The sequence below is a fragment of the Bombina bombina genome, chromosome 12 (assembly GCF_027579735.1).
Source record: "Bombina bombina isolate aBomBom1 chromosome 12, aBomBom1.pri, whole genome shotgun sequence".
In the NCBI taxonomy this organism is placed as follows: domain Eukaryota; kingdom Metazoa; phylum Chordata; class Amphibia; order Anura; family Bombinatoridae; genus Bombina; species Bombina bombina.
Genome location: NC_069510.1, coordinates 134,300,905 through 134,315,075, shown reverse-complemented (window position 1 = coordinate 134,315,075; position 14,171 = coordinate 134,300,905). Strand labels below are relative to the sequence as shown.

Sequence of the window (14,171 nt, the reverse complement as noted above, 5' to 3'; positions counted from 1 at the left end):
TATTTCTTAAAGGGATAGCCTATTAAAAATAAAACTCAGGAATTAGAGCATGCAGTATTTATATACTTAAATATGTAATCCTATAATCTATTTAACTTAATTATCATCTGTAATTTAATAAAACAGGAATGTTATCTTAGGAATCTACCCATTTTGAATCTGCACATGGGGAGCGCTTGATGATTGTTGTCTAAATGTAGGCAACAATCAGCAAGTGCACCACAGGTGATGAGCATTAAATGGAATGGCTCCTAAACTTAAATACATGATTGAAATAAGAAACATAAAAGGATTAAATTGATTATGAGTACATATGTAAGTTGATTGGATTTGAATGATTTATCTGGTTCATTAATGTTTTATTGTGAACACACTCTTCCTTTTTTTTTTTAAAGTGACATAAATTCCATTATTTTGCTAAAACATATATATTTAAAAGCAAATCTAATATATTTATATTCTTTATATTTCTTAATATTCTTAGTATCCTTTGATTATAGTTTTATTTAGGTAAGATCAGGAGCAGCATAGAACCTATGTTGGAGCTGTTTATTGTTGCCAACATACAGTATATATCCTGTCTGTCATTGGTTCACCCATGTACTCAATTTTATTAACCAGGAGTGCATAGCTGCTCTTTAAATAATTATACCAAGAGAACAAAGTCATATTTGGAATATAATTAAAATGATATTTTAGATAATTATGTTATACATAAATCATAAGATGAATGCATTGATTAGTACATAGCTGGAAATAAAGAAACATTCACCATGACTATATTTGAGTAAAGTATACATTTATTTAGGGAAAATGTGGTAAATATAGGGATGAGGAGAGAGGGAGGGGAGTGGTATTCCATTTCTGAGAATCTTCAATCTGTAAAACATTAAAAGAAACAAATGTGTATTATTAAAAAACATAATCATAAATAACTAAAAGGTCTCATTACAATACTATAAAAATACCTGAAAAGAATTCTTGAATAGTTGCAGATCTCTCCAAATGGGCATTGAGGGGTTGGGGATGATTAATTACATCAGGCTCAAAGATTTCACCTGGGGGCTGTGGTGTTGGAAGTAAGTCGTTCAACATCCCATGCTCCTGTGCCATGTTGTGTAGACAGCAACATGCCACTATGATTTTAATAGCTTTTTCCGGACTGAATTGGAGATCCCCCCCCTGATCTGTCCAGGCAGCGAAAGCGCATTTTTAGAACACCAAACAGTCGTTCTATTATAGCACGTGTTCGGATATGTGCTTCATTATATCTGTATTAAAAGAACAAGAAATATGATTATAATATATAATGTGAAGACAAATCAAATACTAATGAGCTAACTACATTCCTGGTTTGATCTTATAAATCTTTAAACCATTTTATATATATATAAATATATTTATATTGAAGCAGAGAGATTTATAAATGCTTCACTGATAATAGATGATTTGTATTTTGACTGTCCCTTTAAAGGCACTCAGTACAACATTGTTATGTCTGTGATAGTGATATATACACACACACACAAGATAATCAAGCAACAAATGTATGTGCACAAACACAGATATATAGCTTAATAAAGGGGCAGGAGCCCCGAAACGTTGCTCAATAAAGGTGCTGTTGCTCCACATAGAGTGCTACCTGTGTGTTCTATTTCATTACATTTACTGGGACTTTGGAAAAGGAGGTCCTCCAGGTTTGCACCTACATTCACCCAAGAGTGATTTAAAGGGACATTCCTATGAAGTGTGTACTGGTCCTACTTTTCTACAGATTATAGTGAGCATTTTGCAAGGCACAATCAATATTTCTGACACACATGAGCAGAAAATAAATATATATTTTACCTTAATTCAGCAGGCCCAACAACCTGGTTCTCTTTCAATGGTGTCCAAATCCATTTTTTAAGAGGATATGCAGAATCTGCTAAAATATGAATGCATAGATATACAGTATATATATATATAGATATAGATATAGATAGATAAACACACATCTTTCCATAAAGCAATGTATGACATAAAATAATGTTATGCATATGTCTTACTATGACATAGTTAATATATATCTTTTAAATGATTAACAATTTATTTATTTAATCAATTTCACCCCCTTAGACACATACATAAAGGATTATAAAGCAATGAAACAATAAAATGTCAAAATATTGAACACATGAAGGCATCATAATATATACATAAACACTTACCGAGGAGATGTCCTTCAGGCATTTGATTTGTCTCAAACAATCTCCACACACCAGAATTCCTGAGGATGTAGGCATCATGGCTACTTCCTGGGAACCCTGCCACAACATTTAATATGCGCATGTTTGCATCACATATAATCTGCACATTTAAGGAGTGGAAGTGTTTCCTATTTCTAAATATTATCTCCCTGCGCACAGGGGGTCTTAGGGCAATATGAGTGCAGTCAATGGCCCCAAGGACATTGGGTATGCCACCTAAAAGAAAAAAGTCCCTCTTAACATCACGCCAACCTCTGGGTGATGTGGGGAAAAAAATAAATTTTCTGCAATTATCATAAAGTCCATCAATAACTTTTGAAAGATGCTTAGAAAGAGTGGACTTATGCACCCCAGTTACAATGCCCCCTGTCACCTGAAAGGATCCAGAAGCCAAAAAATGAAGTGCCCCTAGTAGTTTGGTCATTCCAGGGACAGCCCTGCTTGAATAGCCCTGGCTTTCCAGCCTATCTTGCAACAGGGCATATAACTGATATATTTTCTCCCTGTTGAGCCTGAAACTTTCAAACACCTGCTGCTCATTCAGGGTTTCTATATCCAGCCTCACTCTGGGGATGTCAGGCCTACGCTGTCTAACTTCAGCATTGTCAGCTTCTCTCTCACCCTGCATTTTGAAATATCTGTTCTGAGGTTAGGCTAGGTGTGGTCTTTTTTTTATAGCTGTGTGTTGCTTGTTAACATATGTGAAACTGGTGATTGCAATGAATAACATGGGGGGGAGAGCTTATCTTCATCTCATCTAATCCTTAATTTAATGAACAGTTTGAAAGTATATACTTACTCATGACTTTTATTTTTGATATGAACTATAATTTCAAAATATATGTAGTTACATATCGGAAATTCAAAGACACTGAATGTAATTATTATATTTTTCAATTTAAATATATCAGCCTTTATCATAACAGTTAAAAGTAATTATTAAAATTATATGATTTATATAGGTCAAATATATATATATACAATTATCATACATATATACATGTAGGAGAAGATTATTATTAGATAAAATTATATTTCTATATGTAATTTTTTTTTGATTTTCAATTTCAATGAGAAACAGGCCTCAAAAAGCTCTTTTTTCCTCCTTTACACCTAGTTGAGCTGGGGGTAATATGTCTCAATGTATCGACAGCCTCCGACAGTGTATTAACGGTTAGCGCTTTCAATGGAAACCTGGTATAATTTATCGATTAACGGCTTATATTACTTTCTATGGGACGCGAAAATCTTTTCGGCAGCCGAAGTCCGGAAGCCGATATTAAGGTATAACGCGCCATTGGAAACAGTCGTTAAACGCTATTGCTTTCGACAGCATATTTAACGGTTTGCGAGTGCACGCAAACTGAATTACGACTCAATGGAAGCGAGGCCTTAGTATGACAAAATTCACTCTTTTTCTCAATCCCCTTTTGAGCTGAAATTCATGTTTATTTACTCAACTTATGTCAAATACACAAATTATCCACTTCATCATTCCCTTATTTCAGATCCTGGCTTTTAGATTTAAAGGATTACTTTTGTTTAATATATACATACCAAATAATACAATATTCTATTAAATAATAATATATGAAGACTTACTGTACTTTATTTTAATAAAAATGAAGCATCCATACCTTTTTATTTTCTATAATTATTTTGCAGCAATGACGTAAGCATATCCAGCCCACCGTTTTCGCCATTATCTACATAACATCACTAACCAATTATATTGCGTACCTATGCATATAATTATCGGCAGAATCGTCACTAATGCGCATGCGCATTTCTGATCACTGAAGCCCAAATTACCTCCTCCTCGCCTTATGTATCTGCAGATGGACGTTGGATGTGACGCTGCGCTAACTCGCGCATGCACAGTACTTACCAAAGACGCCATGTTTCAACTGCAGTAGTTGTGAGCACGGATTGGGAATCCGTAACGGCTGATTTAGAAGTAGGTTTGGAAATAATCAATATTTCCAATATAAATATTTTATAAACGAAACATATTTGTTAAAGAATGTACTTTAGAAAAATATATATTTATATGTATATTACGATCGTATTGTGATTAAATTTCTGACTACAGTGTCCCTTTAATTGATTCAGATGCCTATCCTTAGCACTGGCTATTATTGGGGGTCTCATTAGTCATTTTGCCAGGGATTACACAGAGCCTTGCTCTGACTCCAAGCTACATGCACATTCAAAACAAGGATTTTCCATTCCAAATATATACAAAACAAGCCAAATTCTTTATAATAAATACCTTAATTTATGCTTACCCAATAGATTCATTTATTTCTTGGTGGTAAGAGTCCACAAGTCCTTACTATTGGGAATTCAGTACCTGGCCACCAGGAAGAGGCAAATACACCCTCTACCAGAACATTTGATCCCTTTCACACCCTGTACCTCCTAGTCTATCGTATAGCCAAGTAAAGGAGAAACAAAGTAGGAAAGACAGTAGGGTAAGGTGGTGCAAACTAGAACTACTGCCAACTAGAAATAAACAGATTTGGGCAGGCCTCGTGGACTCTCAGCACCAAGAAAGAAATTAAAGGGATACTGAACCCAAATTTTTTCTTTCATGATTCGGATAGAGCATGCAATTTTAAGCAACTTTCTAATTTACTTCTGTTATCAATTTTTCTTCGTTCTCTTGATAGCTTTATTTGAAAAAGAAGGCATCTAAGCTAAGGAGCCAGTAAATTTGTGGTTCAGAACCATGGACAGCATTTGTTTATTTTTGCTGTCCAATCAGCAAGGACAACCCAGGTTGTTCACCAAAAATGGGCCGGCATCTAAGCTTAAATTCTTGCTTTTCAAATAAACATACCAAGAGAATGAAGAAAATTTGATAATAGGAGTACATTAGAAAGTTGCTTAAAATTGCATGCTCTATCTGAATAACAAAAGAAAAAAATTTGGGTACAGTGTCCCTTTAAGGCAGGCATAAATGATGTTTTAATCACAAGAAAGTGCAAGAAGTCCTTACTATTGGGAACTAATACTCAATCTGTGCAGTCCACCAAAAATGGGTGGGACATAATTAAGACAGACACCTATTTACCAGACACTACAGCCTGAAGAACTTTCATGTAATGATGACCAAGTTGTTGCCTTTCAATTCTGATCCACTAAAGCCTCATTCTTGAATGCCCAGGATGCAGAGACAGAACGGGTAGAATGAGCTGTGATACATAGATGAGAAGACTTTCCTGCCTCTAAGTAAGCTGTATTAATCAAATTATTCAACCAAGAGGCTAAGGAAGGAGTCGTAGCCTTCTGCCCCTTACTCTTATCTGAGAAATAAAAACACTGGAGGCGTGTCTAAACTGAGAAGTAGCGTGTAGATAATATTTTTTGGATTTGGACATAACAAAGGAACAACAATCTCTTGATTAATGTTCTCCGCAGTTACCACCTTGGGTAAAAAAAACTATGGGCTATATTAATCCTTACCGTAATCTCAGAGCTGTGGTTAACTGTTTTTCAAAACAAAAAAGTTGCACAAAACACTTAAAAAATGCATTACAAAGTGCAGTTTCACTCATAATAACACTATCTAATAAGTAATAAATATACATTACACAGTACAGTTACACTCATAATAACACTATCTAATAAATATACATTACACAGTACAGTTACACTCATAATAACACTATCTAATAAATATACATTACACAGTACAGTTACACTCATAATAACACTATTTAATAAATATACCTTACACAGTACAGTTACACTCATAATAACGCTATCTAATAAATATACATTACACAGTACAGTTACACTCATAATAACACTGTCTAATAGAAATACATTACATAGTACAGTTACACATATACATAATACACTATCTAATAAATATACATTACACAGTACAGTTACACACATACATAATACACTATCTAATAAATATACATTACACAGTAAAGTTACACTCATAATAACACTATCTAATAAATATACATTACACAGTACAGTTACACATATACATAATACACTATCTAATAAATATACATTACACAGTACAGTTACACACATACATAATATACTATCTAATAAATATACATTACACAGTACAGTTACACTCATAATAACACTATCTAATAAATATACATTACACAGTACAGTTGCACACATAATAACACTATCTAATAAATATACATTACACAGTACAGTTTCTCTCATAATAACACTATCTAATAAATATACATTACACAGTACAGTTACACTCATAATAACACTATCTAATAAATATACATTACACAGTACAGTTGCACACATAATAACACTATCTAATAAATATACATTACACAGTACAGTTACACTCATAATAACACCATATAATAAATATACATTACATAGTACAGTTACACACACAATAACACTATCTAATAAATATACATTACACAGTACAGTTTCTCTCATAATAACACTATCTAATAAAAATACATTACACAGTACAGTTGCACTCATAATAACACTAAATAATAAAAATATTGCACACAAAAGTTATAAGGGCTCAAAGATATGAGATCTCGGGTCTTAGAAAAAAAAGACGCCAAAGTACTTAAACATAGGTTTATATATATATATATATATATATATATATATATATATATATATATATATATATATATATATATATATATAGATTGGAGTAGCCGTGTTAGTCCAGAGATTTAGATCTAAAAATAACAAGAGTATTGCATTGAGCAATGATACTTTTTTTATTGGACTAACTATATATTTATAAGTTGACAAGCTTTCGGAAGAGTTCCTACCTTTATCAAGTCTGAAGCAATACTGAAGTATTTTATTTTCTCCATTGACTTCCATGAGGAATGCGAAAATGTGATAGTGTTTGCGCGATAGTCGGGTGTTACGTTTTTTTCTACTTTTTTCACCTTTGATTTCTATGGTGGAATACATGCACACGAAAACTTAAAGGGACATAATACTCATATGCTAATTCACTTGAAACTGATGCAGTATAATTGTAAAAAGCTGACAGGAAAATATCACCTGAGCATCTCTATGTAAAAAAGGAAGATATTTTACCTCACAATCTCCTCAGCTCAGCAGAGTAAGTTCTGTGTAAAAAGTTATACTCAGCTGCTGCTCAGCTTCAGGTGAAAAATAAATAAATTAAGAAATGAACAGCAGCCATTCGGCATCAACAGTGCTGAGGTCATGAACTCTTTTACTGTGATCTCATGAGATTTCATAGTAAACTTCCTTAAACTGAATACGGAAATAACATGAGTGCAAAAACCTCACTCCCTTAGCTGTCCCGGGACAGACATACTGATTTGCTGCTTAGAAGTCCTTTACAATGGGATGTGGCTACTAAGGAATTTTTGAGGTAAAATATCTTTCTTTTTTACATAGAGATGTTCAGGTGATATTTTCTAGTCAGCTTTTTACAGCTATGCTGCATCACTTTCAAGTGTTTCAACATTTGGGTATCATGGTCCTTTACGTAAGGATTTTCACGCTATTCAAGTAACCATTAGCGCAAAATATCTTTATTTTGTAATAAAATATACTAGACAGTATTTTGGGGGCATATTGTGGACATTTATAAAACTAACCAGAGATCTGATGTCTGGTTAATTTAATAAGCACTAATTGCTACCGTGAGCTTGCGGTAGCAATAACTAGCCACTTGTAATGGCTGGTTAATTATCATGTGCCTGCATACGGGAATATTTAGAGCTCCACTTGTAACCTAGTTCTTGATGTTTTTGCTTCTTCACAAGCAGCTTTTGGCAGGAAAGTCCTTCAGGATGCAGTGTTGGATAAATAGTCCCGCCCTTTATGTAACATGGACTATCTGCTTGGGTATGAATCCCAAATGTCATAGAGCCCTACGGACTATCATTATTATACGAAAAACATAATTTATGCTTTCCTGACAAATTTTTCTTCCAGAATGATGATATCCATAGGCCTCACCTGTTTAAAATTTTGGGCCGCCAGTTCTAATTTGCACCTATTTAGACCCTTGTTTTGTCTCTCCTACCTATCGGTTTCCTATTCTCTGCTTGGCTATGCATTAAACTGAGGAGAGATGGGAGGTGGGAGGGAATTTAAGCTCTTGTGTGGGTTATTCATCTCCTCCTAGTGGCAGGGATTATATCCTACATGTTATCGAACCCTATCGCCCATCATCATTCCAAAAGAAAATAATTTATCAGGTAATCATAAATCATGTTTTTTATGAATTGTTAGGATTTAATTTAATTGATCTAAAAATGCCTGCATCCTTGAATGTCTTATAAAAAGCTGGTTTGAGGACTGTAAAATGTTTATCATTAGAATTCCTCAGGAGATCTTCATTGAGCTATGCCGCTTCTCATATACTAATTACTAGCTCTCTAAATTGTTTTTGTAGCTTCAACTGTATCTTACTGATCACGTCAATTTGGGAATATTCAGTTTACCTATTAAGGTATTTTTATTATTGAAATTAAATTAAGAAAACATGAAACAACTTTAGAATATGAAGAGTAGGAGAAAAGTCTAGTCTAATAGTTATCAGTTTGATTAGCTTGGAAACGTAATATTTCTAGCATATTGAGAATCTGTGTCACTTTTTGTCTGGCATACGGTTTCCTGATTGACAGATATACCAGGTCACTTGGTTTGTGCGATGTAGTATCCTAGCAACATTTGCCCTCTTAGACCTCCTTCCTTCGGAGAGCCAGTGTCTAAGAATTGCAAACATTATTCAAGAGAGATTTTAGTTCCTGTGTCTTGATATCAGCTACAGACACCACCTGAAGAGATAGAACTGAAACGATATCCCAGAACAAAAATTGTGAGGGAAAGTCTGATGTGTCAAAAACAATTTGAGAAAAATTCAGCCACATATTGCTCAGTGGACCTAATTTCCTATTCGATCAGTTCAACATCCAATAATCAGATGATAGTTAAAAGTTATTTTCTAAGTCAGAACAAAACGTCTTTTTAAAAGTTAATTGTAGTCTACAAAATGTGAAACATTTTCTCAGGGTGGACTTAAGTTTTGTTTTTTGTAAGGAGCATGCGAGCTTTAGTAATTTCTTCTAACCAATAAAAGGCTTACTATCACCTCTGTGGTTTCCTATGTTAGGATGGGGGAGTCTTCTGGGGAAATGCAGGGTTAGTGTTCGGCTTTGACTTATGCTACTTTAAACAAACTATCTTTATGTATTTGCTGCATCACCAGTTACTTTGAGTTACGCCACTGGTTTTCAAACCTGTCCTCGGACTTCCCTAACAGGCCAGATTTTGAGGATATCGGACCTAGAGCACAGGTGAAATAATCAGCTGATTAGTAAACATTGTTATTTTACCTGCTCTCATCCAAGGTAATCCTGAAATTGTAGCCTGTTGGGAAGGCCCGGGGACAGGTTTGAAAACCAGTGAGTTACTCTAATAGTAACAAAAATAGCAGCCATTGATAACTTCCCATCACTCATGCAGTGATATATCCGGCATAGTTCAAATTACTACATGACCATTTGACAACTGAAGTCCCCAGGTACGAGTGCACTTTATATTTAGTCCTGTCTACCTGCACAATCAGAGTTGATTATTTTATTGGCCTATATTCATGAACACTATGAAGTTGCCAGGAGGTCACTCTGTGAAAGGGGAAATCATGGTCCAAAATCATTGAACCTCAATTCACCTATATGTTCCACCATTTCATTAGTGAGTGTTACTGTCATTAACATCTATGAATTAATTGCCCAATACATGGTATCTAGGGCTGCCACCAAGATAGTATTTTACTGACACAGCCAGTGTTTTTATGGTTTAGGGCAATGTAGAAAATAAAAAATAAATATATAAATAATGGTTGGAACTTCGTCTAAGTGTGATGAAATCTAATTATAAACAATTGATCATTTAACATCAGTCCTTCTAGCTTTAGTTCCTGAGTTATGTTGGGTATTTATGCAAATGTATGCTAATGAGCTTGTAAGTTTTTGTGTTTTTTTACAAGAAAGATGGCAACCTTAATGATATCTCACAAATCAAATGTAAACCACTAGCAACCCAGAAAAAAACAATAACTCTATACTACAGGGAGTTTTAAAGGGAAATCGTAGAGCAAACATACTAATTCATCAGAGCATTCAATTTTAGCACTACTGACCCTGCTAATCTATGTGTTTAACCCTCACTAGGGAGTCACAGAAACCTGCTGGTCCCAAGCAGACACACAGCTGTGGCCTCTGCATGACCCCACCAATCAAAATCAGCAGGTGTCTGCGACTCCGAGTTTGTTTGTTTTTTGTAATAATAATTTGTAAATTGGTGTCTCAAAATTCAATAGAAAATACAGAATAAATGTTGGCAGTTGCTACATATTGCCTATATAACATTATAACAACAGGAATAGCTAAAATTCCTCTTTCATAAGATGGCAAGAGTCCACGAGATATCACATGTATTATTTCACCCCAGTTCACTAGGAGGAGGCAAGTACACCCTTACATTCTAGAGATTTGATTCCCAGAATTCCTCAGTAAAATTTTAGCCTCTAAGATCGAGTGAGGTGAATTCTGTGCTGATCTACATGTCATTTGATAGGGGTTCTCTAACTGAGCTGAGACACTATTTTACCGTCTGAGTTCTACCAGGACAGAGGAAATGACAGGATTTCAGCCAGGCAGTGAGAAATCTTCTCCCAGGTGAAATACAGGCTTCCTAGGTGAAATGCAGATTTATCTGTCAGTACCCTGGTCTGCAGTGTGCTACTCTTTGTGAGATGCTTGCACTGCCTCCGATGGGCCGACAACAGGCATCTGCAGCTGTGGTAGGCACAGTATGAGAAGGTGCTGACAGGTATTACATTATAACATCATAGACCACCGGCTATTAGCATGAACATGTACACGTGGACAGCTGCCTGTACCTAAGATGGCGGACACTAGTTAGAGGGGGAGGGTTAAAGAGCTGTTTGGGATGATCAGGGAGGTTGGAGGGTTAAGGAAGATCCCACACTGCACAAAATAAAAATAAAAAATACAAAAAAATGCCTTTAACCTTCATATTGTCAGACTGTCTGCCAGTACTTAAGATGGTGGTGACCAGTAGGTGGATGAGGGAGGGACGAGAGTTGCTTGGGAGGGATTAGGAGGTGGGAGTTGTCAGGTGGGAAGGTAATCTCAACACTAAAGCTAAAATTAACCTTACAAGCTGATTAACCCCTTCTAATTAATAGATGTGAGGTGCACAGCTGCAATAAGCGGCCTTCTAATTACCAAAAACTAATGGCAAAGTCGTGCATGTCTGCTATTTCTGAACAAAGGGGATCCAAGAGAAGCTTTTACAACCATTTGTGACATGATTGCACAAGCAGCATGTAAATAATTTCAGTGGGAAACCCAAAGTTTGTGAAAAAGTTAACATTTGAAAATGAAATGGTGGCATGAAATGTACCAAAATGGGCCTAGATCAATACTTTGTATTGTCTACTTACATTTTTTTATAGTTTTGACAGGTAAATAAAAAAAAAACAAGGCTCTACTGCTGTTTAAATGGAGTGATAGCAAAAAATCTAAAAAATTTCCGGCATTTTGGGCATTCTTCTCTGAAAGTCCCGATAGTGAAAGGGGTTAAAGGCACAGTTTACTCCAGAATTTTTATTGTGTAATAAGATAGCTAATCCCTTTATTACCTATTCCCCAGTTTTTGCATAGCCAACACAGTTATATAAATACACAGGGGTGAAACTACAGGGGGTGCAGGGTCGAATTTTTTATTTTATTTTTAATAAAAAACATTGTCCTGTCACTGCCTGCACTGATATCATGTGAGTGTGACATGATGCTTCACTAGTGTCTCTGACTACAGGGGTTAGTCTTTCTGTTTTACCCATTAGTGTTTATGTGTGTGTGTGTGTGTGTGTGTGTGTGTGTATATTTATGCATGTATATGTGTATGTTTGTGGAACCATCAAATTACAGACCTTGTTACTACAGCATGGGGGGTAAACAGTGTCACTATACTGTACGTCTATATACAGTACGGGGGGCTGGACCATGTCACAGACTACTGTGGTCACTTTTTATAAAGTACTGGGGCGGGTAGGGTCAGGCCAGCCATCTCACCGGCAGATTACAGACTGTGTCACTGACTCACTATATACAGACGTAATCTAATTCACATTTTTTTTCTGTGTTAAAAAAAAAAAAAAAAGATATGTTTCAAATTCACTTTTTTGGTGGGGTGGGGCCCTTCTTAGATTCTTGCACGTGGGTTCTATGGTTTCTAGTTGTGGATTCTCACTGTCTTATATTATTTATTTTTTTCACTTTTTTCATGATGTTGATAGTCCACAAGCCGTGCCCCTTTCTTTCCATACAGTTGGCAGCAGGACTTGTTTTGAACTTTGTCTAGCTTTGTCCTTTCCTGCTTTTCTAGGCTTCCTTCTCTACTTGTCTATTATGTATGACTGAGGGATTCTGGGAGAGTGGGAGGGATCGAAGATGGGGAATACCACATTTGATGTCTCGTGGATTTTCACCATCATAAAAGGTATTAATCAGGTGAGCATTCATTTTTTTTACATGCATCTGAGCTCAATATCCTATTTAAATATTCATTTAAAGGCACAGAGTAGCAATACATAGCAATAGCATTTACAACTCCTGAGTTTTGTCTGTCTCTTTAAGCACAGAGAACATTCTTTCTGCCTCATTTTTCATAGAAGTGAAGAATTAGCTTTTAAATTTTAGTGATGTTTCTTCATTTTGTAGCCGAGGATACAGGGCTGAAGCTTTAATAGGAGGAGGACAGAATTTACGATAGCAGATCGATGTAGAGATATGATTATCAATATAACCTAATAGAATGTTATTAATGAAATGGCTCAGTAGGTGAATTTTTGATCATGAAAACACACGTTTGTCCCAGTGAAATATGAAAAGCTCCTTTGATAAAGATTGGATTATGAGCCTGTTTTATTGAAAAATTGGAAGCCAACAGCAGCTGCCTAATGCACGTCTAACAGCCCCTAATGTAAGCAATAAAGATATCAATTGTATGACTTACACGCTCTCCGTGTAATAGGAACTGCCTTGCATAGAAGCCTGCGCATAATACTATTGCAGGAGTGATGGTGCTAAATTCCAAGTAGGAACTTAATCCATCTAAGAAATATTTAATCAAATAATTGAAATAAACAGTGTGACAGGAGATTAATCCTACTTCTCTCACCGCTTTCCCTCATTCCCATCTTTACTTTATTGACAGATTTTATTCTTCCTTAATTCCACACCTTTCTCTCATTCATTACCTTCATTTTTATTTTTCATTCCACTCTTTCCCTATCAGAATTAAACCCCCCACCATTATTTTTTTCATCATTCTATTTCCCGTTTAGCTCCTTTGTCATGGTTTCATCCTACCCTGTCCGCAGTCCTTTCATTGTTTTCAGAATTCTACTTTTATGTCTCGATTATCTAAACTTCGCTGCACCAGACGTGGTTTTTCATGCTGACCCTCGTAGGGGCTGCCCTTGTGGAAGTCTCGTAAAAAAAGGGGCAGTCCCTGCAAGTGGTGAGATGTCTCCTCTTTAAAGCCATGGAGCTCGCTGGAAAGAGACACTCGACTCTATAGAGCAAAGTTAGCAGCCAATATAAGTCACATTAAGCTGCCATCTGCACAACCGCTTCTATTTTCCTATGGATGTGTTTTTGTTTGTTAGGGTAATATGAATTTTGAGTATTTTTGTAAAAACGTGCCAAGAAAACCTTGTGAGATCTATAGTTTGAAAATGTTTAGAGAATCACTCTGGGATTTAAGAGACAATTTTATGGATGCGCATGTAATGCCCATTTAAAAAAAAATCATTTACTCTTTGGGGTTGATTTATTAAGCAGCAGATGCTTTATAGACGCCCCATCA

General features: G+C 35.5%; 1 long non-coding RNA gene across 1 annotated transcript; it reads right to left on the bottom strand.

Moving 5' to 3' along the window:
* Positions 1-782: 782 nt before the first annotated feature.
* LOC128642746 (uncharacterized) lies at positions 783-2,589 on the bottom strand. Its single transcript, XR_008399701.1, has 4 exons — positions 2,211-2,589; positions 1,849-1,927; positions 969-1,271; positions 783-879 (listed from the first exon to the last, which is right to left on the bottom strand). It is a non-coding gene; the product is annotated as an uncharacterized LOC128642746 (long non-coding RNA).
* Positions 2,590-14,171: the final 11,582 nt, after the last annotated feature.